At 43.0% G+C, this 27822-nt stretch overlaps 2 protein-coding genes across 3 annotated transcripts in view; both read left to right on the plus strand.

Annotated features, from left to right (window-relative positions):
• MRPS22 (mitochondrial ribosomal protein S22) overlaps window positions 1-27822 on the plus strand; it is a 403791-nt gene that overhangs the window by 254153 nt on the left and 121816 nt on the right. The window lies entirely within an intron of this gene.
• CLSTN2 (calsyntenin 2) overlaps window positions 1-27822 on the plus strand; it is a 318016-nt gene that overhangs the window by 61595 nt on the left and 228599 nt on the right. The window contains exon 1 of one of the 2 annotated variants that reach the window (XM_079315410.1): window positions 9825-9955. The exons of the other annotated variant lie outside the window; for it this stretch is intronic. The gene's annotated coding sequence lies outside the window, so the exon portion shown is untranslated. Of the gene's footprint in view, window positions 1-9824; window positions 9956-27822 lie in introns of those variants that run through there. 2 annotated transcript variants of the gene reach the window in all.

Below are 27822 nucleotides of genomic sequence, written 5' to 3' on the forward strand. Positions count from 1 at the left end.
TGGGCATGGAGTAGCCTCTGAGAGCTGTGACAGGTAGTGGTGAGCAAAGCTGTTGGGAAGAATTAACAGTAATGATTATCAATACTAGAAGAAGCTACACAAAAACCATGAAGTGAGTTGTGAAACTCTGAAAAGCATTGCTAGGAATAAGGTGGAAGGCTTAAATTCAGCAATGGAGCTGCATAAATTGGTGCTTAGGTCTTCGAGGGCCCCTGGAAGTTTGTAGGCAGACAAACATTGGCTTAGGGTTTGTCAGATCAGAATAAGATAGACATAATAACTTAAGTGTGCCTTTGTTCCCAAGAACGTGATGAAAAGATGGCTTTGTCTCTCTCAATCCCTGGATCCCAGACACCAGGGAATGGCTGGGATAACTCCAGGCAAGGCAGGAGCTCTGTAGCCTTGTGCAGCTTGTGTTTGCCTGACTCTGTTTGTTCTGCACAGCTGAGGGACAGCTCTTGTGCAGCACTTCACGGGGTCTCAGGAGCTCTCAGTAACCACCCAACATATTTCTTTGACATGAATGGCGGGCACACTGCTAATTTATCTAAAGTATTTTCCAGTGCTGGGAGGAGCAGCAAAGCTGTCATGATTAATCTAAAAAAAAAAAAAAAAAAAAAAGTCCATGAAAAAAATCTTATGACTCAGGACCATTAATATTTACATAGAACAATGAGTGTAATTAAATAAATGAGGCTTAGAAATCAATTTAAAACACTGGAGTGTACTAACAGAAGAAAATGCTTTGCAGTCCTAGCAGTGAGAATAAAGCTGTTCATGGTATGTGGTGTGAGCTGATACAGGACTCTGCTCAGAGGTTACACTGATAATCATTTTTCCATGTAGGAACAAGCAAGCCTTCCCTTAACAGAAGCCCCCTGTGGTGAGCCATAGAGATTTAGAAAAGCACTGTATGGCTTGTGGTCTAATTATCCCCAGAGCTCTGGGGCAGTGCTCAGCCCTGTCACAGCACACACCACTGCAACTGTGACCTGCACCTGTGCTCGTGCAGGACACAGCGCCTGCTCAGGCCGGGATAAACGTGTTAATCCTTCTGAAAATCCTTCTGCTGAGTTCATAGCCTGGTAACCTGTGACAAGGCTGCCTGGAAGTGCTCCTTATGGAGGTGTTGGGAATGTGATGTCAGACTGCTCTGGCAACAGTGCGGGATTATTCTTATTCCAGCAGCTGCTTTCAGTTTGAATATTCCAAGTGTTGGGGGTTGAGTGTTTTTTTCTATTACTGTGTCAATTGAAAGAATTTTTCCCATTATCATGCCAATGGAGCTGGCTGGGTTACACCCAGGGTCTCTGATGAGTCCAGACAAAAGGGGTGGGTGGGAACGGCTCCCGGAGGGGCCTCTGAGGCTTCCAGGAGGGCACTCGGGTTTCCGGCGACCTGGGAGGAGGACGCCTGGGATCGTCAGGCCACGCAGCCGAGCACAGGAGAGCCAGACCCTCTGCGATCACCTGCCCTGCATCTGCCCCGTTCCAGCCTCCTGCCTCTGCGGACACAGCTGATCACCCGGACACACACGGTGAGTGAGGAGCCGGTGCTGCAGCCCGTTCCCACCCGGGACCGGCGTGGCCGCTGCCGCCCCTCCCCCCCCCCCCTCCTGCCTCCGTTCCCGCCTGCGCTTCGGCAGATCCGGGCTGTGGACTAAGCACAGAGACAGCGTGCTTGCATCTAAAGGGACTGACACTGAGTTATCTATTTCGTTCTGTTAGCAATTTTAACTGTTATTGTTCTCTGCTTGTACAGTTAGATATATTAGTAAAAGAGCTGTTATTCCCACCCCCTTATCTCTGCCTCAGAGTCCTTGATTCAAACAATTATAATACTTGGGGGGGGAGTGGATCTAAAGTCTCTATTCAAAGGGAAACTTCTGCCCTTACTGGCAGACACCTGTCCTTTCAAACCAGGACAGATTTTGGCGCCCAGACGTGGGACAGAGGGCACTGAGTTGAGAGTTAAGACAGGAATAACAGCTCTCTTAGCTGGCAATATGTTGTCTGGTTTAATCTGGTTTGTGTTCCATGTGGTCACAGCCATCTCCCTCCTATTTGCAAGCCCTTATTTGAATTTGGGCCCCCTCACCAAAGTTACTGTAGCTATTATCCGATTAATTTGGTGGATTGATTATGTCAGGAATTCATGGGTTTTTAATTTTTTCTGGGAAGCGGTTGCATGGATCCAGAGCTATCGTACTCTAACTGCATGTTTCTGGGGTTATTTCAGTAATGGTACTTACTGTGAGGTAACGAGTGCAAGGGAAATTTTCTCCCAACCCATCACCCAGTTTTTTGAGGCTACCCCACTGGTTCTCAAGGATTTCAGATCTGTTTTACTTGCCAGTGCTATTATACAGTGTCTGGTGTTGCTGATAGGCCTGTTCTACTTAGCATTCAGAAACAAGGGAATATTGGCTTGGACAACAACTCTGATACCTGCCCCAGGGACTAGGGATGCTGCCCCAGATCCTGCCTATGCCCCAGGGACTAGGGATGTTTCCCCAGGGACTAGGGGTGCTGCCCCAGTGCCTGATGCTGCCCCACAGCCCACCGCAGAAATGAGCCACCCAGAGTGGGTGGGGGCTCTAGTGAAGGATATAGGCCAAATGCTGAAAGAGCAGAGTCAGATGTTGAAGGAGCATAGCCAGATGATGAAGGAGTATTTTTCTCCAGCTAGTGAGAAACCCTCCCCCTGCCCTAAAGAGGGAGAGTCAGATGGTACTGCAGTGGAATCCGTAGATGTTGTATCTGTCCAGGTTCCAGCTGGATCAAAGGAGCAGCCACAGCCAGCAGCAGTTGCTCCTGTGGAAACTAGGAAATCTAAGATTAAAACGAGGCACTTAGATAATGGGGATCAGCAAGGAGAATCCTCACAACCAGCAAGGGAGCCAGAGGTTGAGATTGTCACCGAGTCCCTCTCATACGATAGTCTCCGTAACCTTCGTAAAGACATTGCTCGGTGGGGCCGTGAGCCTTTTACAACTTGGTTACTCCGGGTCTGGGACCTTACGGGAACAGGTGTACAACTGGATGGAACTGAGGCCAGGAATTTGGGATCCTTGGCCCAGGATTCAGGTGTGGACCAGATATTCGTAAGGCAGCAAGGCCTCCTTTCCCTCTGGGACCGGCTTTTAATGAGTGTGAGAGAGAAGTTTGTACACAGAGAGAGAATGCAGGAGCACCACCGTAGGATGCGCTGGAAGACCCTTGAGGAAGGGATCCAGCAGCTGAGAGAGACAGCAGTATTAGAGGTACTCTTTGGGAGGGATGGACAGCATGACAATGACCCTGACAAGGTCAAGTGCACAGGGCAAATGTTATGGAACTTGGCAACCTTGGGTCCATCTCAATATACCACCTACATAGCAATGATTAATGCTGATAACCATCCAGAGACAGTGTGTTCTGTTGCCAGCAAACTCAGAAATTTCGAGAGCATGATGAATGGCCCAATGCAGGCTAATGTCTCTGCCATGGCCAGGGACCTCCAACAGGTCGAAGATAGGATGAGGGATATGAGGGAGGAGATGATGGAGAGAATTGAGCAGGTGAGGAAGATCAGCGTAGCAGCAGTACGAGTCACAGGCCCCCAAGTCAGAGCTTCACGTCCCCCAGCTAGGGAGAGAGGGTACACCTCACGAGCTGACCTGTAGTTTTTCCTGCGAGACCATGGGGAAGACATGGGAAAATGGGATGGGAAACCCACTTCTGTCCTGGCAGCACAGGTGCGTCAGCTCAGGGAGGGAAATGCTAACCGAGGGAGCCGCACTAAAATGAAGGTAGCCTCAACCTCCCACAAGCAAGGTGCAGGGTATTACAGCAAGGAGGATGTTCTGTCAGATCCCCTGGAAGGAACCTCCACTATGTATGCCCAGGAAAGAAATAATAACCAGGGCTAGAGGGGCCCTGCCTCTAGCCAGGGAGAGGCATGGGATGACAGGACCTATTGGATAGTGTGGGTGCGATGGCCTGGCACGTCAAAGCCACAGAAACATAAAGTGTTAGTTGATACTGGTTCACAATGCACCCTGATACCATCAGAACATGTGGGGAAGGTACCAGTTTCCATTGTTGGGGTGACGGGGGGATCACAGGAATTCACTTTGCTGGAAGCTGAGATTAGCCTGACAGGGAAGGGGTGGCAGAAACATCCAATTGTAACTGGCCCAGGGGCACCGTGCATTCTAGGCATAGACTTCCTCAGGAACGGCTACTACAAAGACACAAAGGGGTTCAGGTGGGCTTTTGGAATAGCTACTGTAGAGACAGAGAGCATTAAGCAGTTGAACACCTTTCCTGGACTGTCAGAAAACCCCTCTGCAGTAGGACTCCTGAAAGTGACTGAGCAACAGGTGCCAATTGCCACCATGACCGTGCACCGCCGGCAGTACCGGACAAATCGAGATGCTGTGATCCCCATCCACAAAATGATCTGTGATCTAGAGAACCAAGGGGTGGTCGGCAAGAGCCACTCACCCTTCAACAGTCCTATCTGGCCTGTGCAGAAATCTGATGGAGAATGGAGACTGACTGTGACTATCGAGCATTGAATGAAGTGACTCCATCGCTGAGCGCTGCCGTGCCGGACATGCTGGAACTCCAGTACGAGCTGGAGTCCAAGGCAGCAAGGTGGTATGCCACCATTGACATTGCCAATGCATTCTTCTCCATTTCTTTGGCAGCAGAAGGCAGGCCTCAATTTGCTTTCACCTGGAGGGGCGTGCAGTACACCTGGAACCGACTGCCCCAGGGGTGGAAGCACAGCCCCACCATCTACCACGGACTGATCCAGGCTGCACTGGAGAAGGGTGAGGCTCCAGAACATTTGCAGTACATCGATGACATCATTGTGTGGGGGAACACAGCAATGGAGGTATTTGAGAAAGGAGAGAAGATCATCCAGATTTTGCTGGGAGCCGGTTTCGCCATTAAAAAGAGCAAAGTCAAAGGACCTGGCCGAGAGATCCAGTTCCTGGGAGTGAAGTGGCAGCATGGACGGCGCCAGATCCCCACTGAGGTCATCAGTAAGATCACTGCAATGTCCCCACCAACAAGCAAGAAGGAGACACAAGTTTTTGTAGGTGCTATCGGCTTTTGGAAAATGCACATACCTGAGTACAGTCAGATTGTGAGCCCTCTCTACCTGGTCACTCGCAAGAAGAACGATTTCCACTGGGGCCCTGAACAGCAGCAAGCCTTTGCCCAGATCAAACAGGAAATCACTCATGCAGTGGCCCTTGGCCCAGTCAGGACAGGACCAGAGGTAAAGAATGTGCTCTACTCTGCAGCTGGGAACCATGGTCTGTCCTGGAGCCTTTGGCAGAAGGTGCCTGGTGAGACCCGAGGCCGACCCCTGGGATTCTGGAGCAGAAGCTACAAAGGATCTGAAGCCAACTACACTCCCACAGAGAAGGAAATCTTGGCTGCCTATGAGGGAGTTCAAGCTGCCTCAGAGGTGATTGGCACAAAAGCACAGCTTCTCCTGGCACCCTGACTGCCAGTGCTGGGGTGGATGTTCAAAGGAAAGGTTCTCTTTACCCACCACGCCACTGACGCCACATGGAGCAAGTGGATTGCCCTCATCACGCAGCGCGCCCGTATTGGCAACCCAAATCGCCCTGGGATTTTGGAGATAATTAGGAACTGGCCAGAAGGTGAAGATTTTGGTCTCGCTGATGAAGAGGAGCAGAAGCAAGTGACCCGGGCTGAAGAAGCTCCACCATACAACCAGCTGCCAGCAGATGAAACACGCTACGCCCTTTTCACCGACGGTTCCTGCCGTATTGTGGGGATGAACTGGAAGTGGAAAGCTGCCGTATGGAGCCCCACACGACAGGTTGCACAAGCTACCGAAGGAGAAGGTGGATCGAGTCAACTTGCTGAACTCAAAACTGTTCAGCTGGCCTTGGACATTGCTGAGAGAGAGAAATGGCCAAAGCTCTACCTTTACACTGATTCGTGGATGGTAGCCAATGCTCTGTAAGGTTGGCTGGAAAGGTGGAAAAAGGCTGACTGGCAACGTAGAGGAAAACCCATCTGGGCTGCTGATGAGTGGAAAGACATTGCCACTTGGGTAGAGAAGCTCCCCGTGAAAGTCCATCATGTGGATGCCCATGTTCCCAAGAGTCGGGCTAATGAAGAACATAGGCACAACAAGCAAGTAGATCAGGCTGCACAGATAGAGGTCTCAAAGATAGACTTAGATTGGGAACACAAGGGAGAACTGTTTTTGGCTCGATGGGCCCACGATGCCTCAGGCCATCAGGGCAGAGATGCCACCTATAAGTGGGCACGAGACCGAGGGGTGGATCTAACCATGGACAGCATCTCTCAGGTTGTTCATGACTGTGGCACTTGCGCTGCCATCAAGCAGGCCAAGCGGGTGAAGCCCCTCTGGTATGGGGGGCGATGGTCCAAATACAATTATGGAGAGGCCTGTCAGATTGACTATATCACACTGCCTCAGACTCGCCAAGGCAAGCGCTACGTGCTGACCATGGCGGAAGCCACCACTGGATGGTTGGAGACCTATGCTGTGCCCCACGCCACTGCTCAGAACACCATCCTGGGCCTGGAAAAGCAAGTCCTCTGGAGGCATGGTACCCCTGAAAGAATTGAGTCAGACAATGGGACTCATTTCAAAAATACCCTTATAAACACCTGGGCTAAAGAACATGGCATCGAGTGGGTGTACCATATTCCCTACCATGCACCAGCGGCTGGGAAAGTCAAACGGTGCAATGGTCTGCTTAAGACCACCTTAAAGGCACTTGGTGGGGGGACTTTCAAGAACTGGGAGATCAATCTACCAAAGGCCACATGGTTTGTGAATACCCGAGGTTCCACTAACCGAACAGGCCCTGCCCAGTCAGAGCCCTTGGGAGCAGCAGATGGAGATAAGGTTCCAGTGGTACACCTGAGAGGAATGTTAGGGAAAACTGTCTGGGTGAACTCTGCTTCCAGCAAAGACAATCCTGTTCGTGGGGTGGTTTTTGCTCAAGGACCGGGTTGCACTTGGTGGGTGATGCAAAAGGATGGAGAGACCCGATGCATACCCCAAGGGGATCTTGTTCTAGGTTGAACTATCTATGATACTGTGCCTGTAACAACATGTATGTATAGAATTTAAATGTTTCAATATGATGTAGCATGTTGGCATGGAAAATATTCGGGATGGGTAATGTTGGGGGTTGAGTGTTTTTCTTTTACTGTGTCAACTGAAAGAATTTTTCCCATTATCATGCCACTGGAGCTGGCCGGGTTACACCCAGGGTGTCTGATGAGTCCAGACAAAAGGGGTGGGTGGGAACGGCTCCCGGAGGGGCCTCTGAGGCTTCCAGGAGGGCACTCGGGTTTCCGGCGAGCTCGGAGGAGGACGCCTGGGATCGTCAGCCCACGCGGCCGAGCACAGGAGAGCCAGACCCTCTGTGATCACCTGCCCTGCATCTGCCCCGTTCCAGCCTCCTGCCTCTGCGGACACAGCTGATCACCCGGACACACACGGTGAGCGAGGAGCCGGCGCTGCAGCCCGTTCCCACCCGGGACCGGCGTGGCCGCTGCCGCCCCACCCCCCTCTTTCCTGTCTCCATTCCCGCCTGCCTTTCAGCAGATCCGGACTGGGACTAAGCACAGAGACAGCGTGCTTGCATCTAAAGGGACTGACACCGAGTTATCTATTTTGTTCTGTTAGCAATTTTAACTGTTATTGTTCTCTGCTTGTACATAGTAAAAGAGCTGTTATTCCCACCCCCTTATCTCTGCCTCAGAGTCCTTGATTCAAACAATTATAATACTTGGGGGGGGGAGTGGATCTAAAGTCTCTATTCAAAGGGAAACTTCTGCCCTTACTGGCAGACACCTGTCCTTTCAAACCAGGACACCAAGTTACGATGAAAATTGATGTTTTTAATATTGTGCTTAGCCTCGAAATCCAGATATCTAATAGATTTATATATTTTTTTGTGCTCTGTCATTATTTAGCATCTCAGATGATGTGATTTTTATGAAGCTTCATTTAGAGCCCTCTTTTGGAGGCAGAAGGCCTGTGGGTATTTATTTCTGCAGTGTTAGAAGGGGAGGAGGAAAGGAGTCAAACGCTCTGACTTCTAGAGAGTCCCATTCATTCTAAACTCAGTTCAGTGCAAGCTGTAGTTTTGTAACTTTTGACAGCATTAAAATATTTCTCACTGTCTCGCTCAACATTTCAGGGCTGCTACAGATGTGCACAGATTCTGTGGAAGGAAGGAGGACAAAATGTCCCAGGCTGCTTAAGTGCACAGTGGTCCTGGTACTTCATTCAAGATAAAGATTTAGATTTTTAGAGCAGATTGGGACCCCTGAAGGAAAGCTGAGCATGTTTTACATCTTGACTGTCCTAAATGCAGTTTGAGTGAAATGAACTTCCAGTTCTCTAAATTTAGTAATTTGTTACTTGATTTTACTTTATTGTGAACTCCGTCAGTATCTCTCAGGAAAAGTCAAACTACTGTATTTTGACTTTTCTGATAATCTGCTATCCCACTTCTTGCCTAGCTACAAAGAGAATTCATTTTGCAACATCTAAGAAGCACCAAGTGCTTGAAAGATCTTTTTTTTTTTTTTTTTCCTAGGGAATTCATTACTTTTGAGAAAAGTTTTTTGCCCAATCTGAGCTACACCAGCTCACATGGAAATGAGAAATTTAGAAAGCTGATGAATTTTGTGTTTTAGTTACCTTGTGTATGATAATTAATGCTTGGAAGCACATGTTGGTATTGCTGTGAGGGATCACATTTCACAGGAGAGTCACTGGTACCACACTGCCCTAGAAGGAGGGGACAACTTGCCTGCAGTGTCTGGCCTACCACATCTGTATTTATTTTTCTTTCCAATGACCTCTGTTACATCTAAACATTAATCCTATCGCTGAAATATCACCAAAGATCAAAATGCTCTCTGTAGCTCTTTGGACAGTTCAGCTGCAGAGGAAAGCAGAGCTTTGCAGGTGTTCCATGGGAGCTGTGGACAGTCACCTCTTCTTTACACACTCATGGATGCTGGAACTTGATGTGAGTGGAGAATGCAATCAGAACACCTTTTCAGGGGTAATTTGGATTTGTACAACACTAAAGATCTGAGGGCTCTAACCACAGTGGAGGCCCTTGCCTGTCTCTTTCTTGCATAGTTTTTATTTAGTTAAGACACGTCTTAAACAACTTGAGATGTGCTTCAAGGCAGACCTAGATCTGGTTTTTTGGCTCTTAATTGCAAATTAGATTTTCTGTTTTTCCAGCCTCTTCCAAAGTAACTTTACAGCCTTTTTACACTGATTGTTCCCCCAGGAGGTGTCAGACTACTGAGCTCCCTGATTTTAGTCTTGTATGTTGCTTCTCACAGTGGCTCCAGTTTGTTGTTTTGTCTGAATGGTTACCTGGTTCAGCCCCCACAGCTGCCAGTCTTGCTGTTGAGCCTGTGATAGGTAAAGCTGATGGAGTATTTCATACCTCTGACATGAGTTGCCCTGTAGAACAGACTGTTTTCAGCTGTTTCCTCCCTGAGAGCTAAGGAGGTGTCTGAAATGATCTGAAAGGGACATTCTTTTTTAATCTCTGGATAACCTAGGAAAGGGAGCTTAAAAAAGCTGTGGTGTAGAGTAGGATCCCTGGTGTTATCACAGGTGGAAGTTAGAAACGTTGGAAGGTATGAACAGCTAAATCAATTTTAGATGAAGAAATTAGTAGCGATAATGAAACTTTAAAGAAGTGATAGCTGGTTATGGAATTTTAAAGTAAATAAACTCCTAATCAAGAGTTAACTCCTTTTCCTTATTCTCAGAATTGGTGCTGCTACTGCTCAATATCCTTAATGGAATCAGCTGAGAAAGGAGGAAGAGCCTTAGTCTGAAAATCCAGGAGCAAAGTCTTAGCAATGTGTGAGAAGGTGGTGATGAGTTGATGTCTTTTAAGGTGATTATTTACATTTTTTATTCCCAATCTTTGTAAATGTTTCATGGAAGGGCAGTAGTTAACAGATCAGCTTTTTGTGCCAGACCATCCAGAAGTAAAGTCTTGTTTTCTTGTTCAGGAAGGAGTTTCCAGTACTTCGTTCTGCTTCTTCCCCACATTTATCTATCATGCTGTCTGTTTTTAAAGAAAACCCTCTCAGCTGCTGCTTGGTCAGCCTCTGGAACATATGATGTGTAATGTCTTCCTTGGCTATCTTCAGTCTTCACTGCAATGCAAAATTAATCTGCTGCCAGTTCAGCTATGTGTATCATCAATGAAATGTGTACTTCATAAATAAAACCTGCTCCAGACTATTGTACCTAAAATACTCTTTCCAGGATTTTTTTCTTATGTACCATCTTGTTTTTATAGATTGATTGTTGTAATTTTCATAGACCTCTTTCTCTGCCTTGTCACTTTCGCTTTTTCCCATAGATGAACAATCTTGATCAATCTCTGACTTCAAGATATTTTTTTCCCTCTTTTTCTGCCCACAAAAACTGAATACCAGCTTTTTGTAACGCCCTGCTGCTGTTGTTATTTCAGCCTTTTACAAAGCTTAGTTTTGGTAAGGTTGTACCACAAGGTATTCCACTGAAGACAAGCCATGGCAATGTGGCCATGGTGGTTCTGCTCTGGGGCAAATTCACTCTCTTGGCAGAAACTGCTTTGGGTTCTGTAGCCTTATAGTGGGGCAAGTGTGTTCCAGTGGTTTAACTAACAAGGAGAAAGGGGCATATGATTACCTGTGTATGTTTTTCACTCTGGTTTTAAACCATGGCAGAGGCATTGAAGAGATGTTGCAGAAAAGAAAGGTTGGTGATGATTAGTGTCCTGTAGTGGTGGTGTAGCTGCATCTTTATTATTAGGAGGAGATGAAAATGTGCTATCTCTCTGCGCACCCTGAAAAGTTTGACATCTCTAACTGGCATTGAGACCTTCCCTAAATCTTGCCTTTCCCCAGTGCTCACAAAGAGCACTTGGCTGGCTTGTTAGTTTGGGTACTGACTACACCTCTCTGGTACTTCCACTGCCTCCTTCCTCCTCAGACAGATCCTGGGACAGATCCTCAACACTGCTTTCACCTCTGCTGTAGAACAGACACATCACAGCAGATGTGCCAGATGTGACAGTGAACAGTTCCTGATGAAACAGCTTAAACACCTGATAGATTTAACAAGAATAATATTCATGTATATATATCTGTAACTCCAGGCAAAATAGAGTATCCACTAAATGAAAACATCTGCTTGGTTTTATTACCTGCAGTCTCATTGTAAAAGGAACAAAAATGCTACCTCAAACTGCCTATAACTGTGTTTCATTATCAGACTTATTTCTGATTTTTCTTCTCTCACAGCTTTTAAAGTTATTGTTGGCTTTGACTAACCATCAACAGCTCATTTAACTGAGATTAGCTAATTCCCAAGAAAATTAGATTTTTCTGAAGAATATGAGCTGACAAAAATGAGTATTTGATGTATGTGGTCAGGTGGTCCCTGGCAGTACGTGGTGAGCATCTGAAAAGCTTCTCCCTCTGTGTGCCAGGAGAAATGTGGGGGCTCTGCAGGAGCTTCTGCAGACAGGTGGGACAGGCAGTTCTGCAGCAGAGAGAACAGAAGGGCATGGAGAGGAACAATTTCAGTTCTTAGCTTTTGGGTGGTGGGATTTTTTTGTTTTTGTTGTAAGTTTTTGTTATTTTTTATCATTTGCTTTGACTAGAATCTCAGTTTGGAAGATTTCTTGAGATGCCTGATACCTTGATTGCTAGTTATTTCTAATAACTAGAGGCCTGTTGAGAACTGTGGTGAAGATGAGGCATTTTGCCATCCTGTGTCAATTGAAATCTGATTGCTTTAATCTGTCACTTCTATCTGTTCACAACAATGATCCCCATCCTGTCCTGTCAGAAAGTGCCTGAGCATGTGTTGCAATATTTTGACAAAATACCTTGCTTTGAAGGTGTGCTGAAGAGTTCTGTTGGGGACACATTTCTGCAAAGTCAGCAGCCAAATCCAATCCTGCTTTTTATTTCACGTGTAAAGTTTCAGCTTCCCTTTGTGATGGGTATTTCCCCCATTTTGGGGAAAGAATGTCACAATCCCAGTGCCAGCTTAGCAAGGTGAGCAGGTATTGAAGCAAGGTGCAGGCTGCTGAAGCATGTGGGGAGTCACAGTTATGTACAGGTTGCTTTGGTAAAGCTGCAGTTAGGACTTGTTCCTTGGGATCTCACTTGAGGAAAATGCCATGTGAGGTGGGCTGGCAGCTGGTGCTGCTGAGGACAGAGCCAGGGCTGGCAGCCCCAGGAGGGCTCAGAGCGCTGGCCTTAGGGCTGTTCCACAGCAGCCTCTCCCCTCCCTTCTTGGAAAAGTGTCTGGCCTCACAGGCATGAAAGAGGTGTGGGGCTCTTCACCTTTGTGTTCAGACTGCTCACCCAGGATTATTAACAGCCTTGGAGTGAGAGGCTCAGCCTAATTGCTCCCTGTTCCTCTGGAATATCTGCACACTCGTGGAGCTTTCTCAAGACTGAGTCTCAGCCTGTCTGCCTCCAGCTGCCTGCTCTTCAAGCTCTTTACTCTGGCAAGATAGCAGATGAATTTCTGCACTTGTGACTAATGTGTAAGGTGAAGGAGGTTCCAGTAATATTTAGAGAAGTGATTAAATCCCTCGATAGGATGTAATTCTTTTGAATAATTGCCAAGAAGTCACCTTCTACTTTGAAACTCAGGCTTTCTGTTGTGGTCTGCAATCTGCAGCCTCCTTCACCAGGCAAGGGCACACGTGCTTGTCTGCTTTTTTTTTACATTGTCTTTGCATGCCTTTTGCCACCAAAGGATCCTTGTGCTTGAAGGTATGGCAGATATGCTGAAAGGCAGGAAACTACTCATTTTCTGCACTGCATATAAACATATTTTCAAAGAGAAGCATTAAAAAGCTTATTAAAAAAATCTAGAAACCCAGATTTGAATTGATTTCCCAGTTGTATTATAAGATGAAAATGCTTTGCAGGATCACCTCTCTCCTGCTTCTCCTCCCATGTCTCTGGGTTATGTGTCACATCATTTCCATCCTTCCATAGTTTCAAAGCAGTGATGTTGAGCACCTTTGTTCTCACAGCTGGTGTTGAGACTGGTGGGCTGCGCATCTGACCCAGAACTTTAGTCATGCAGCATTTTTCACATCTTCATCCAGGTGCTTCAGCCACAGCAGTTAAAATAGTTTATCTAATCAATAAAAACACACAAAGAAGCTGGGCAAACACTAAATAAATGTTTTGCCAGAAATATTGTTCAAATTATGTGGTTTTTTGTCTATTTGTATTGTGTCAGAACCTGTTTCCATGTAGATCTGTTTAAATGACAGATAAATGAGTTGTGAAGCAGTCTGTAATCCTGTTCTGGTCTCTGGAGAAATGTAATCAAAACTATTTTGAAGGCACTGTTTAAAGAATTCCACTATTTGTCACAAATATGTGAATGTGAAAACAAGACTGTTGTTCCCTCTGTAAGACAGCAGCATTCTTGTGCAGGAACAGCTGCCCAGACAAATACAGACATGTAAATTAAGAATACCTTTTATCCCCACACACAAATCAAAATTTAATAACTAAAAAAAGAACCTTGATATTCGTTCAAGAGACCATGGTCTAATTGCTGTCATTTGTGGACTGTTTGTTTTTCACACCTCCAGTAAGGATTGAAAAATGGGTGTTCATTTCTCAGAACAGAAAAAGGTGCCCTTGGGATTTGCATACCTGCAGCGTTCTCTGTTGAGGTCTCAGTGTATCTATCAGCTGCTTTGGAAAATATGCAGGTTTTCTGTGAGGTGACACATCATTTGGAAAAAGAGCAATGAGAAGGAGGTGCTTTCATCTCTACTAAAGGAGCCACAAGTCTCCTGTTCTGGCTGCAGAGGTCAGGAAATGATGATGTTTCTGTCAGTTCGAGCTCACAGGTGAGACATCCCCGGGTTCCAGCTGCACATTGCAGGGATAACTGCACTGTATTTTCATTTTGAGGTTTTAATCACCACATTACTCACATTTACACTTCTTTCTTAATTGGACATTTGGAGGAAAATTTATTTGTTAGTTTTCCTGTGTTACAGTTTTCATCATTAAAGAGCACAGTCTTGGTCAAAATGTGTTCAGAGCATCTTGCCTGCTTAAAAATTATCTGTACAACAGTAATGAAGGGTCTAATTATCACTGCAGTTACAAACTAATTCTCAAATGCAAAATATACCTCCCATATAATTACTGGGATCAAACTGGATTTTCAAATACTTATCCTGTTTAACTGGAATGCCTTCTAAAATTAACCTGTCTCGACACTATAAGAGGTAGGGTATTCCACTTTTTTTGTTCTTTTGGCTTTACTGTGCATTGGGAGTATTTTTCTTAGATACTGTGTGAGTATTATTCTAACCCAGAAATCAGTGTTAACACTGAGTTTGTGCAAACATACAGATTTTCCTGCAGGAATATACTGAGAGAAACAAAAAGACATAGTGAAATGTTTTCTTTAGGATTCACTAAAAATAAGTAGTTAGGTAGTAACATCTTTGTGTTTTGACTATTGTTAGATGAGTGGTTGAGCAAGATGTACTGGTTATCTTAGAATTAAAAATATGGACATGAAACTTAGCCTGGTTTTCCCCTTTCCCTGTCTTCATATTCAATCTCTTCCCAAGTGCCTTGATGTTTTTGAGCCAAGGTCCTTATGTATCTGATTATTTACTGGTTGTAGTAATAATTTCTGCTGCAGTGATGGTTCGGATCAGGGGCTAATATAGTTACCAGACAGAATAATAGGCTCCAGATTCCTGCAGGTACTTAAAACTTGTTTTGCAGTGCATAATGTTCCATTCCTTCTCTCTCATTACTGTGTCTGGAGTCTGTCCTTGGCTTGCTTGCCATTTTCTTTGTGCACCTCAAAGCTGTCTCTTCCAGAGAGAGAGGACTCTGCATTGAAGAGAATATTCCTCTCCTCTGTTCCTTGTCTTCTGTCAGCAGTTAGTCTATGGAAAGGATCACATTCTGGCCATCTCAGGTCAGCCAATTCCTCTTCCATTTTGGAAGGTCTGGGAATAAATCACAGCTTCCTAAATTCTCTTTGAAATGAGTCAGGGATTGGTGGATACCAGTGGCTTACCTCCAAATCTAAGACCATGGGGAAAAAAATTATGTTCATAGAACTTTGATATACTGGTAATAATTTTTGGCTTAGTCTGAATCTTTTTTTGGTAAAAAAAAACCAACTGGGTTTCACAAATTAAATGCTTTCTGAGCTGATGTAAAATAATTTAAAAACCCCTGGTTTAATTGCCTTGATGAGTTGTAGATGCACCATTTAAACAGTGGCTTGGGCTTAGACTTCAGTGGTCAGAGCCTCTAAAGCCTCAGGAAGCTAAACTGGCTTCCAGGGCCAGGGATTTTTGGAAGTTGTAGCTTTACTGTGAATCTGCTCTCCAGGCTGATTGTCAAGAGAAAGGGGACAGTTTTTTGCTCCTGGTTGTGAGGCCTTTGTCCAGCTGCACCTCCTCGTGGGAAGGGGAACTAGGAACCTGAACAGGGACAGCCCTTGGCCTCACCCAGGGGCAAAATAAGGGAGCTGGAAATAAATTTTGATGCACAGCACTTCTTAAAAGAAATATTTCATTAATTCTTTAAAATGGAGCATTATGAAAATGTACTGTGAAAGCCCTAGTGGTAGAAAAAGTGTTTGAAATACTTAGCAGATCCAGAATTACATGCTTAGTATATATGGGTTTCTGTAAATTATAATGATGTTTTTCCCTTGGAGATTATACCTCTGCTCATTCTGAGTTTAAGTTCTGTGTCTTAAGAATGTGCTAAGTCATTACAAAACACATTCAAGTTATTGTAATCTGTGCTCTACCTTTTTAAAATCTGCAAATAGCAATCTTTTCAACAATCCATATTCATAGATTAGTTTATCTAGGAAAGAAGATCTACATCAAGATGAAGGGATTTTTTTTCAGTGATAAAAGCCAATTTACTGCAAATTCAACTTAAAAGTTTTATTCCAGTGGGGAAGTTAGTGGTTGGAAAAGTCACCCTCCTGTAGTATAACCTACCAGGTATTTATGGAAGTTACTGTAATACCAAGATACAACTTGGTGTTAATGACAGTATGAACCTTGAAAATCCCTTCTGGTGTTGTTGAGTCAAAACCAGTTTGGGTCTTGGAACTGAAGAGAGAACTTGGCTCTTGGCTTTACTGAGAAAGAGAACATCATTTGTGTTTGGGGTGAGTCCCTGCTTGGTGGAGGGGAGGACTGAGACAATTCAGTGCAGTGACTAATTCCCATTTTCTTTTGCTCCCAAGGGAGCAAGGACTTCACTTGTGCTGCAGAAAAAAAGGAAAGAAAAAATAAGTGATAAAGGTCCTTTACTTGTGGGCTACTGGGAGAGAAAAATCTTTCTTCCTATTGCTGTCTTTAAGAAGAAAGTGCAGGATTGCAGAAGAATCAGCTGTCTTCTGAGACATTTTTTATCCCCCCCTTTTTTTTTTCCCCTTTAAATCTTCCTGAAAACTGGAACTGCAGCATTGCTGAGAGCTGTCCTGAAAGACTTGGAGCTGCTCTTTCTTTTCCTGCCTTTTGTCACTGCTGTGGTAACTGTGTCACCGTTCTCTAGCTCCCCTGAGAGCTGCTCCCTGGGGAAATTCTGCATTTTCCAGCGAGCATTGCGTGGGTGGGATGGGTCACTCAGTCTGGCCACCCAGACCTGGAGGTGTCACGGGTGTGAAGCCCTGCTTTGGACAGGAACCTTCTCCATGGTTCTATTTGTCTGTGCACAGCACAGGTGCAGTGGGTAGAGCTGAAACTGGGAGAATTTAAAAATCAGCATGGCCAGGTCCCTCTCCAGGCTGTGTGCCCACCCCTGCTGCCTCTGGGGGCAAATGGGGAAAATGGGAAAAAAGCCCTGAGGATGTGCAAAGGCTGCTCAGCAGCAGCCAAAACTCTGCTGTGTTTTCATGCTGGCTTAGTCACAAATCAAACAGCACCAGGCTCACCAGCAAGGAGCACAACAAACCATCCCTCAGCAGGATAGTTAGCTGAGATACCAGTCTCTTATGGTAATAAGACATAAGTCTCTTATGGTAATAATCAAGCCTGAAAGTTACAGATCTATTATTCTAGGGTGTGCCAGAGCTCTTCAGAACTGGGTTTGTCCTCTGGAACAGTAAAAATGTAGGTGATAGTTACAGACCATAAATAAAAATGTAAGAGGTATATAATGCAGTGTTTAACTGCTGGGCATGTAAGTGTTTAGCTTATGCATGATCAGTGGGTGTTTTTGAAAAACAAAATCATTTTAAATCACTTTACATTTCTTTATCCAGAAGCCAGTACTTCTAGTTGTAGTAAGTTAAATTTCTTGTTTTCTTATAGAAGCCTTTTAGACCTTGCATCTTTTAAAGTTTCAAAAAACACCACATGGAGTATTAGGCATGGATTAAACCATGCTCTTCTTCTTTCACCCTGAATCTCATCTTCCTCTTTATACTGCCAAAATAATTCTGTATCTTAAGGAAGCTAAAAATAAACTGAGGTGGCAGACCTCTCTCTGCCTCCATGGAATCACTGACAGTGTTTTCAATGAGATTTCCTATAGAGAAACAAGATGAAATGGTAGCCTAAAGTTATGGGAGTGCTAAAAAAGATAATCGTGATTTCTCACCTGTGTTTTCAAATAATGTGATTCCCCACCTAGGAGTGGGGAAAAACCTGATGATTTCTCTTCAGTGGCATATCAGTGTGGCCCAACCCAGGGCTGGGATCTCTTGTGTTGGGGATAGAGGTGGAGAGAGCCATGGAAATGCTCCCTGGATATCAGGAATCCTCTCTGATTCCATGTTGGCTGAGGAGTGCTGCCTCAATCTTCTGTTCTCCCACATCTGCCTCGTGCTCAGCAGCCACAAAGGTAAAGCTGCAAATATTGCCACCTGCTGTGTGTGTATTTATTGTCTTGACTGCAAAATGCCCTCAGATGGTATTTATTCTGTAAGGGCAAATAAACTGCATTTATTGCGTGGCTAAAATGAATTTTAATAAGTAGAAATCTGGCTTTTCTTCTAAAATGAAAGTTTAGAGGCAAATGAACTGACCCTGTGAGTTTTAATTCAACATTTCTCATTGGGGGAATACTTGACAGAGTCAACAGGCAAATATGACTTGCTCTTTTAGATCTTGGCTTTTGCCAAGTAAGCATCACAGCAGTAATGATCAAAAAAACACTGAAAATCTGATGAGTGCCTGATATTTGAATTTTTTGGAAGTTTGAATCAATGCTGCAGATGTTACAGGCCTGTTTCCAGCTCTGAGTGATTCCAGAACGAATTTAAACAAAAGGGAAAATTATCTACATTATACATCACCCTTTGCCCTGGAAGAATTGTGTAATTGGTCATTTTCCTCATTTTCAAAGGCTGGAGAAATTATATTATGGAAAACCCTGATCATCAATGCTTAATAAAGCCTTTTGTTGAAGCAGTGTATTTTTTGGTTTTTGGTTTTTTGGATTGTTTTCTTTTTTGCCTGCATCTCCATGCTCTGCCTAAATGAAATGTTTGAAGATGATGTTTTATGTAGTATTTTTGTAGCCAAACCAAGCAGAGTCTGGAATTTAGGAGTCATGAATTAATGTCTTGATTTGCTGTTGTTTCTTGGGGATGTGTGAACATGAATAACGTAGACTTTCGGTATGAAATTACATGAAGGAAAACATCATTATAAATTTTCCTAAATTTCTCTTAAATTTTCTAAATTTTAAACCACTTGGGTTGAAAGAGACTCTTCTGGCCTCTGTTGCCTAAATACAGAACTTACATAAATTAATGTATCTAAACATAATGAGATTCTGATGGTCTGAGGACATTTGCGGAACACATTCCAAGCAGACTTTGTTTCACCTTTCTCCTGGATTGTTCTGCTGCACTTGTCTCGACACAGAAGAGGCTATTTAGAGAGCATATGGCCTGGAAAAGTATTTCTAAGCAGGTGTGCCAGGAATTCTCCTCATAATGGCTGCAAATAATTCAGATAAATATGTCATGGATGGTTGTTCCTGACAAGAGTGAGTATAGAGGGAGTATAATGTATAGAAATGATAACTTTGCAAGACTGACTGAAGAACCTCATTCTTTGCAATACATGAGCTCCAAATGTGTGAAATCCTGGTACAACTGCATAATGAAGGTGATTCACTTATGTTCCAAGGCTTTTATTTTTTTTTTTTTTTTTTTTTTTTTTTCTTCATCAGGTGAGATTGTAGTGATTTATTATCATTCCAGTCTCCACCTAAACAATAGTTGAAGGAGGATTTAAGCATTTTTGCAGTTTGGGATTTTTTTTTTCTACTGTTACTTAGAATTTTAGAAATAATTCTTTGTGGAAAAAGCAAATAATCTGTCTAATGTAGCCCTCTATTAACATCTGTCTGAAATCATTCATCTGGTTCTGATGATGACAAGACAGAAAAAATTGGATTATTGCCTTTTAAAATCTAAAATGATTCATCTGAAGATATCCAGTGATTTTATTTCATGTATTTGAATGGAATGATGGCTTTACAAATGAATTTCAGATGCTGTTTTCTGTTGCAATTTTACTGAGAAATATAAATTTACTTTTGCAATTTATTTTTTGATTTATTGTAAACTGGGTGTAATGAATGAAGCTGCTGGCTTTCCATGTAATTACTAAAAGTTGCATTGTGATGGAATTGTGATGCAGATCCTGGAATTTTATTTATGGAAGAGAGGTTAAAAAAGATTTTGAGTGTTTGTGGTTGAATACAAAACTTCATCTGTGATCAGTCAATTTGTAACCTGATTATAATGTATATATACATTTTTGGTTTTATTAAGTTGAGCTGGATTGTTTTGAAAAGTAAAAAGGGACAATATTCATCTCAGAACTAAAAATCTCAAGGATTCTTCTAGGTTTGCTACCTGCTCTTTAAAAATGAACGTTTGCATTGGTATCTGATCTTAGTGTTTGCTGACATATTAATAGACATAAAATGGAATTAGAACTTTATTCTGACCTTCCTCAGGCCAGCTAGTCCTGACCCAGTTATCTCATCCTTTGTTGCATTTTGGCTCTAGGAGCAGCAGAAAGGATAATGCAACAAAGTCTGTTGTGTAATGGAGAAGCAAGAGAAAGAGCTTTTATTTAAAGAAACACTAGGTTACAAGAGTAGTTCGTGCAAAGCAGAATAGAAAAGGCTCATTGGTGCAAGAAGGCAACACCTTTTTGAAAACATGCTTTCTGCAAAACATCATGTCTTTCCTATCTCCAGCAGATGTCTAATCATTGTTACAATTCCTTTCTCTTACGCTTTCCTTGAGCAGCATGAGGAGTCCAAGGCTGCTTCCCAGCAGTGTCCAGTGACAGTCCTTCCCCTTGGGATGGCACAGGGGTCCGAGTGAAACTGTAAATTCACAATGTGGAGCAGCATGAAGTGACCTGGTGCACATGACTCGGGTTTTGTGAGCTCACACAGTGAGGAAAGACAGGACACTGTGAGCTGCTGCGGGGACGTGGTGGGGTCAGGTGGGTACTGGAGCTTTGCCAGGGAGGATGTGTCTTCTGCATCACACCCTCAAGGACAGAAGGAGTTTGTTGGAGCAGAGGGAACAACCCAGATTTCCTCACAGATCTGATAAGAGCAGCCCATGAAGTCTAAATGGGAGGAAGAGGATTGTGTGCTTAGAAGACCTTTGAGAAGAGAAGGAAGGAAGGGACAACCAGTGCACTTCTCTTGTTATTTGCTTGGGAATTTCTTTTACTTTGGTATCCTTCAGAAAAAATAAGCAATTTCTGCATCTCAGACTGTTATATCATCTGTAAATAACTGCTTTGTAGATTTTTTAAAAATAAATTTTAATGCAACTGAATTAACAGATGCCATAAAATTAAGTGCTGGTATGTGGTAGGAATAAGGTAGAATTGCTAGCTGGTACAGGCTTATCTTAATCACAGTGGGTGCTTTTATAGTTTTTAAGATTCTGTTCTCAAGCTTCTGGAATCAATAACATCAAAATAAAAAACTGTGTCTGGATTTAGTGGGGCTTTAAAATCTCTTTTAGGGTTTAAAATCCCAGATATTGCCTACACACTTCACCCCTGTGGGTAACTTTCCTCCATACATCCATTCCTGGGAGGAAATGTTCCACCTGATGGCACTGAGAGATGAGAAGGTGCCAGAGCCTCCTAGAGAGAAGTCTCAGTCTTGTACTTCCACAGCCACAATGTGGAGTTTTCCTTACTGGAGCACGATCAGGCCCTGGAAAGGTATGGACAAAATTGTACCTGCACCTGCTTTCCAGCCATCTCAGCCCATTGGCTCAGGGAGTGGGAACTGCTGCTGGAAATAAAGTGTCTCTTGGAAGGAGTTCCATACCTCTTATAGGTTTCTAAATATGTGGCTCTAGGCCAAATATCCAAATGGAATACCCAAGAATGTGTTTGTCGGGTCTAAATCAAATATAAAATTGGAAAAGAGAGCCTAAGGGGGGATGCACGTTGAGATCCCGTGAGATTCCCTCTCTCCCTACAGGAGAGATGAGGGGAAAGAGGCTGTGGAATCTCCATCCTTGCAGATACTAAAAACAATGTGTATAAGGCCTGAGCAAGTGCATTTAGTTTCAGATTTGGCCTGATTTGAGGAGGTGGCTGCAGCAGATGGCCTTGAGGGTTCTTTGACTAAATTTATTCTACAACTCCATTTCCCTGTGTATAAAAATACTACCAATGCATTTTATTTTCAAAACTGACTTGGTTGCAGAACACTGCATTAGTTGTACCTTGCCGTTTTCACTGAAAACTGACAAGATGATATTTGTAACAGTGGTTAGTGAAACCACACCAGACTTATTGCCTGGCCTGGTTTGGTGGTTTTGAAAGAGAAAATGATTTTGGGAACTGCCATCACTGTATTTGATCTGGGTTTATTTAGAGTGGGGAAACAGAAAACATGTACAGGCTGCTATTCTTTTTGGGGTGAACAGTGAACTTGATATTGAAGTGACTAAAGGAGGCTAAATAACTATATTTATATATAGTTATATGATTATATATATTTATATGATTTTCTAACAGAATAAATAAAAATGGATGAAACTCCCTAAAATGTTGGGATGGTGTGAAAGATTGAGCATCAGCATATTGTAATTGCAGCACTGCAGTTTGCTAAGGCATTTGCTAGAAAGAGCAGTTGCAGTAAAACATGATCAGCCCTTTGAGTGGTAATTGTGCAGAGTGTTCAGAGCTGCTGGAAATGCTGCAGGGCCATGTGTGCACATTTGGCACACTGCAAAGGGTGTAATTTAACAAGGAGATCATGAACAGAAGCAGCAGTGACCGTGTGGTCCTACGTCCTGAGGAATAACTGTTTTTTCATGGTTAAAACTTAAGATAAGAAATCCAGGCTCTGTTTTCTGTGGAGAGGCACCACACAGTGGTGTAATAAAGCTTCTGTTGAGAAACACAAGTGTGGAATAAACCTTGTCCCTTTCAGGAAATACTGGGGAGACTTAACTTGCCAGTTTGTGCCATTGTGTCTTCAGCTGAAGGGAATGCTGATATCTGGAATTCAGCCAGAATTCCTTCCTGTTCTCCTTCCTGAACAGGAGGGCGTGTGGCCAGGTCAGTACTGTCAGTGCTGAGTGAACTGAGAAGGGGAGGAAGAAGAGTAGGAGCAGTGTCCATCTTACTTCAGGGATACAGGTGAAGGAGGAGATCACTTAGGGACTCTGGAGGATCACAGGTGACTTGGGAGATGGGAGATGGGTTTGCTGGAATCCTGTGCCTCAGGAACTCTGTGATGTCTGAGTGCAGTCCCTGGTGTTCAGTCTGCTCTGGGACTCGGGTTCTTAGACCAAGAGCCTATAAAATCTGCATGGGCAGAGGCTGTGGAGGTAGACATCATGGCTAAAATAAGAATATAAGTATTGGAGCTTGTTCCTGTAAACACTTGCTGCAAAGTACCCTGCTCCCTACTCAGTGAGTTGGGGCAAACACGCACAAATCTTTGTCAGAGCCTGAACCACAGCAAGTGCAGGTGCCTAAAATTAAATACCTAAATAAGCCATCTGGATTTGAGAACTCCCAAAGCTCCCATTAAAGAAATTAATGCCAAAGGAGAGCAAATTCTGCTAATGCTTGGGAGGGATGAAGTCACTTGAATTGCTGTTGTCAATAAATTTGATTTTAGTCATAAAGCTCAGGCTGATACTCTGCTGACCAGTAAATATTGTCTATTGATTCTGTCACCTGAATTAATCTGAACTGGGTCCTGCTTCCCCTTAATGCTTGCTTTCTTAGTATCACATGTAAGAGGCAGAAGCAATGCAAAATTAAAATTTATTGCTTTAAAACATCAGATTGGGCTGCATAAAACTTGACCAAATGTATAGCCCACGTGAATACATAATTGTGGTGGTTAATACAGGCCATTGCATTTGTGTTGGAAAGAGATGGAATATTGCATGTCTTGGAGTTGTTCCTGATTAGCACTTAAAGTGCTGTTCTGATGATTGGAATATTTTAGTAACCTTTTATTTTTTTTCACCTAAAGAAAACCAGGCACAAGTAAGATTGCTTTATTAAAATAAGAATGAGGAAAGTTTTACTTCTGAAGGAACAGTGTTGTTATAAAAGCATGTCCCCCAAGGGCAATGTTTTCCATTAAGAGTGGAAGTTTAGTGGGTATCCATTAGAATGGGATATCTTGTGGTAATAGGTAGTCCCAGGAACACCTGCTCTCACAAGGTTTTTACAGAGCAAATCCTTGAAGATCGTTTGTATTTTTATACCATAGAAAGAGTGATAGTCTGTCTCTGGTCTGTCTCTTATGACATGTGTTGTATAATTCTTCTGTTGTTCTTTTTGACCTTCTACCCTTAATTTCTTGCCAATTTATTAAACTTCTGATAAACCTTTTAGCACCTGCAATTTTTTCCCTTCAAATAATAGCAAACTGCTGTTCCTGACAAAGTTCAAGTTCTGAGGTTTTTTTAAAGTTGAAACTCTTTTCTCCATTGTTAAATTTTAACATTTCTCATTTTGCATATTTGGCTACTAACCCAGCTTTACTTTTAATGAGAAAACTCACAGCAGATTAAGAAATCTGTCACAGTGAAATGCTGGGCATTAAAAGTCATCAGAGAGAGAAGCTGCAAAATGACCTCAATGGCTAAATAAAAGGTTTGTCACAAAATGTGTAAAAATTACGTGTTTATAGTTTCAAAGACAATTAATTACAAGTGGGCTTTTTTTTAACCCATTTTTCAATATTTTAAAATGCCTCACAGTCATATTAAAAATATGAAATTTCTTTGATTTTTCTGAGCCTTGTTTCCAGTTCTCTTTTCCTTCCTGTTACACAACTGACTTGCTTTCCATTATTGACTGATTAATATTTTAGGATGAATTTATGATGGTTAAACATGGAGAAATGCTGAGTTTCAAGGTTTATACTTCAAGCTCTTTATTTTCAGTATCCTCTCAGTTCTTTGAAATGCAATTTCCAGAGGGGATAGTTCAGCAAAAAATTCAGTTGAGCATGGTATTTAGGAACTTTCCAGGAGATTAATTGTTTTCCTTCTTTCCGAGAGTGTTGGCAGTGCTTGTCTGTCTTTCTCTTGGAGTCCTGTTGCTAGGATGGGATGGAATGTAGTGTTGAACTGATGAAATCTTGGGTATGTTTCATCAAGAAAAGACATGCATTTGCTGCACAGTAAATGAACCCTAATACAACACATGGTATGTACGATATTGTGGGTGCTGTTTGCTCTCTGATGTGAGTGAGGGAAGAAGGTCCAGCTGTGGATGTGCAGTGAGGACACAGCTTTGGTGTCTCAGGGCTCTGCAGGACTGCTGCAGAAAGCTTCATTAATTTTATTTATTTATTTATTTATGGAGGCCCTGAGCCCCTGCCCTGTGGGACACAGCATTTCCCTCCTGTGCTCCCATTTGTGTGAGGAGCTGAATCTCCTTCCTGCCATTCCTGTGCACAGCATTCCTGTTCCAAAGCATGGCTCTGAGCATTGGGAGCTTGTGGAGGAGCTGGAGCCTTCAGACAGTGTCCAGCTCCACGTTCTGCACAGGTCACCGTGCTGGACCTAGGGCTGGGGCAGAGCCTTCCCACAGGCTGTTCAGGTATGAATCAGAGAAAGGAGCAAAGCCAGGTCCCTGCAGAGCTCCAGACCTGCCAGTGCAGGGAGGAAAGTGGTTTTCCTTCCCTGAAGGTCTGGCTGACAGACAGCAGTTGTGGGTGTGGTTTTCAGACAGAAGTGTGGGCTGTGGTTGGAGCACTCTGGCTCCTGTGGCACCCCTGGCACCATGGTCATTGGTAGGAGTGACAAATCACAGGATGTGCACTGGTGGCTGCTGGTTCTGTGGCTGATCTGCTTATCTCTCTCCTGGAAACCTTCTCTTGCTCTTATCACACTACTTCAACATCTCAAGTGCAGTCTTTTCCTTGGCAATTAATCCCTGCTTCACATGATGGTCTGCATTCAAGCAGATGATCAGCTGTTGTCTGATCTTCTCCAGGAAGAGTTGAGGCTGTAAAAACCAAAAACATGCTGGAGAGCAGCATTTTAGAAGTGGGACTAGCAGAATCTCCATTCCCTTGGAGATTACTGGCAGTAAAAAGTCCAGAAATGGAACAGACAGGACCTTTGTTTGTTTTTTTTCTACTTTCTGTGAAAATAGTGTAGAGATATTACAAAACTGAATAGTAGGTCATTTCCACACTGTTGGTGGAACTTTTGAAGTTTGTTCTGGAATTAGGTAACACCTCATCAGCAGCTCATTTTTTCCCCCACCAAACCAACTGTGGTGTTGGTGTTCTTGCACTTCTGTAATGGCATATGATGGTGGGGGAATTCAGCTCCCCTTTTTCTGGCGCCACCAGCATGTCCCAAATATTATCCGAGCTCAAAACTCAGATAAACTTCTGTTGGCAGGGCAGGGACAGGGGAAATTACTGCTGTTAAAACTCTGATACTTCAGTAAGACCAGGATGTACTGCAAATCTTGTATGAAATGTGTAATCTCATTTATATGGATTTGATTTTACTTTGAAGTTTGCCAGTTCTGTAAAAAAGAAAAAAATCCTTGAAGCATATTTGCTATTTCTGTTTTCTCCCCCAGAAGCCTGACAGTGCAATTCCAGTATAAGTTAGAAGAGAGTTTTCAAATCTCAAATATTCATAACCTGAATTAATTTTGTCCAGAAAATGATGGGTGGAATTGCCAGCTACTAAAAGGGCAAAGTCTCTAAAAACTGAAGCTCTAGAGCATTGTTTTAAAGTCTCTTCAGACTCAGGTATTTTTACATGCTTGTGTAGAGGTTGTGTGTTGTAGAGGTTGCAGCAGTCCTTTGAAATTTCCAATTATTCGAGACCTTCCAATTATGTCTCTTATTGATCAGCATGCTGGAGACTTGTCTAGGCAGAACCAATGATCTGTGACCCTCTGGGAGCCTCTCATGCTAATTCAAAGCATGTGGATAATTCAGGAACAATAGCATAAGCCTTTGTGGGCTTAGAATGTTTACAGTGGAATTAAAGCACTCACTAGTTCAAAGGCTTTGTAAGCCAAATGGCAGCTCAGCTCCCTGTTAAACACTTTCCTTGGATATGTCACTGGGAATCTGTGAAATTACACAGGTAATCTTCATCCAATTCCAAATACAAACCCAGCAGTATTTGTTAATAATGTAAAACATTATTAAATGGAAAAACCTTTCTCTGCTGCAGCATTTCCTCCATTTCGTAAATGCAGAGAATAAATCCAGCCTGGTCATTTCATGGCTACTTCAGTGGTCTCAAGGCCATAATTTACTGAAATTTAATGAATTATTCCTTGTGAAGGGGCCCATTGTGGTTGATTATTTTTTCCTTGAAGCTTTTTTCTTTTTTTGGTTTTTTTTTTTTTTTTTTTTTTTTTTTTTTTTTTGTGGTTTTTCTGTTGTTCGTTTGGTTTGTTTTGGGTTTGGGATTTTTTGTTTTGTTTTTGTAGTATGAGGTTTTTGTTTGTTTTGAGTTTGCTTTTGTTTGTTTTTTTGTTCTTTGGGTTTTTTTTTGTTTAGGATTGGTTTTGGTTTTTGATTTATCTTTTTCAGTTTGGAGAATAAGCTGCAGAGGAATGCCTTTTTTAAGATGGAGATATGATGTAGCATCATTCCTTTTCCCAGAAATGAAGAGTCTGCTACGTGATTAGTTTGTGAAGGAAACATTGAAATGAAAACTTCTCTGTTGTTATAATTTAGTGTTGATTCTGCTCTGCCTTTGGTTCTGCCCCCATTGGTGTTTCTCTGGGTGCAGGACACGTGATAACAAACAATTGGCATGGTTTTTCTGATAGCACCTGTGGGTACACACTGAAACTTCAAAAAATTCCCAATTCGCGCTGCCCAGTTTTAGGAAACTCAGCTATCTCTGAGCCTTTCTAGGGCTATAATTCAAAGATACTGCTGCAAGAGTCAATAAAAATGAGGATTTGTAGGAGTTAGAGAGATTCTGTTACGCTGTTAGCTTCTGAAATTTCTTCAGGGTTTTTTTTTTTTTTTTGTGATCATTGACAGACTGTATATTATTAGCCTTGAGTGAAATAAAAGCATTTAACTTTCCTCAACATATGAAATTTTTGTTTTTTAGAGATTACAAAAATTGGTTTAAGTATTTTTTGTTTTTAAATTTCGTTTTTCTCAAGTCCATATTTCAGCTGCCAAGACATTTTAGCACATTGGGGGCTGGGTGAAAGCAGTAAGTTCTGTGGATGAAAAT

This window comes from Erithacus rubecula (assembly GCF_903797595.1).
Source record: "Erithacus rubecula genome assembly, chromosome: 11".
Classification (NCBI taxonomy): domain Eukaryota; kingdom Metazoa; phylum Chordata; class Aves; order Passeriformes; family Muscicapidae; genus Erithacus; species Erithacus rubecula.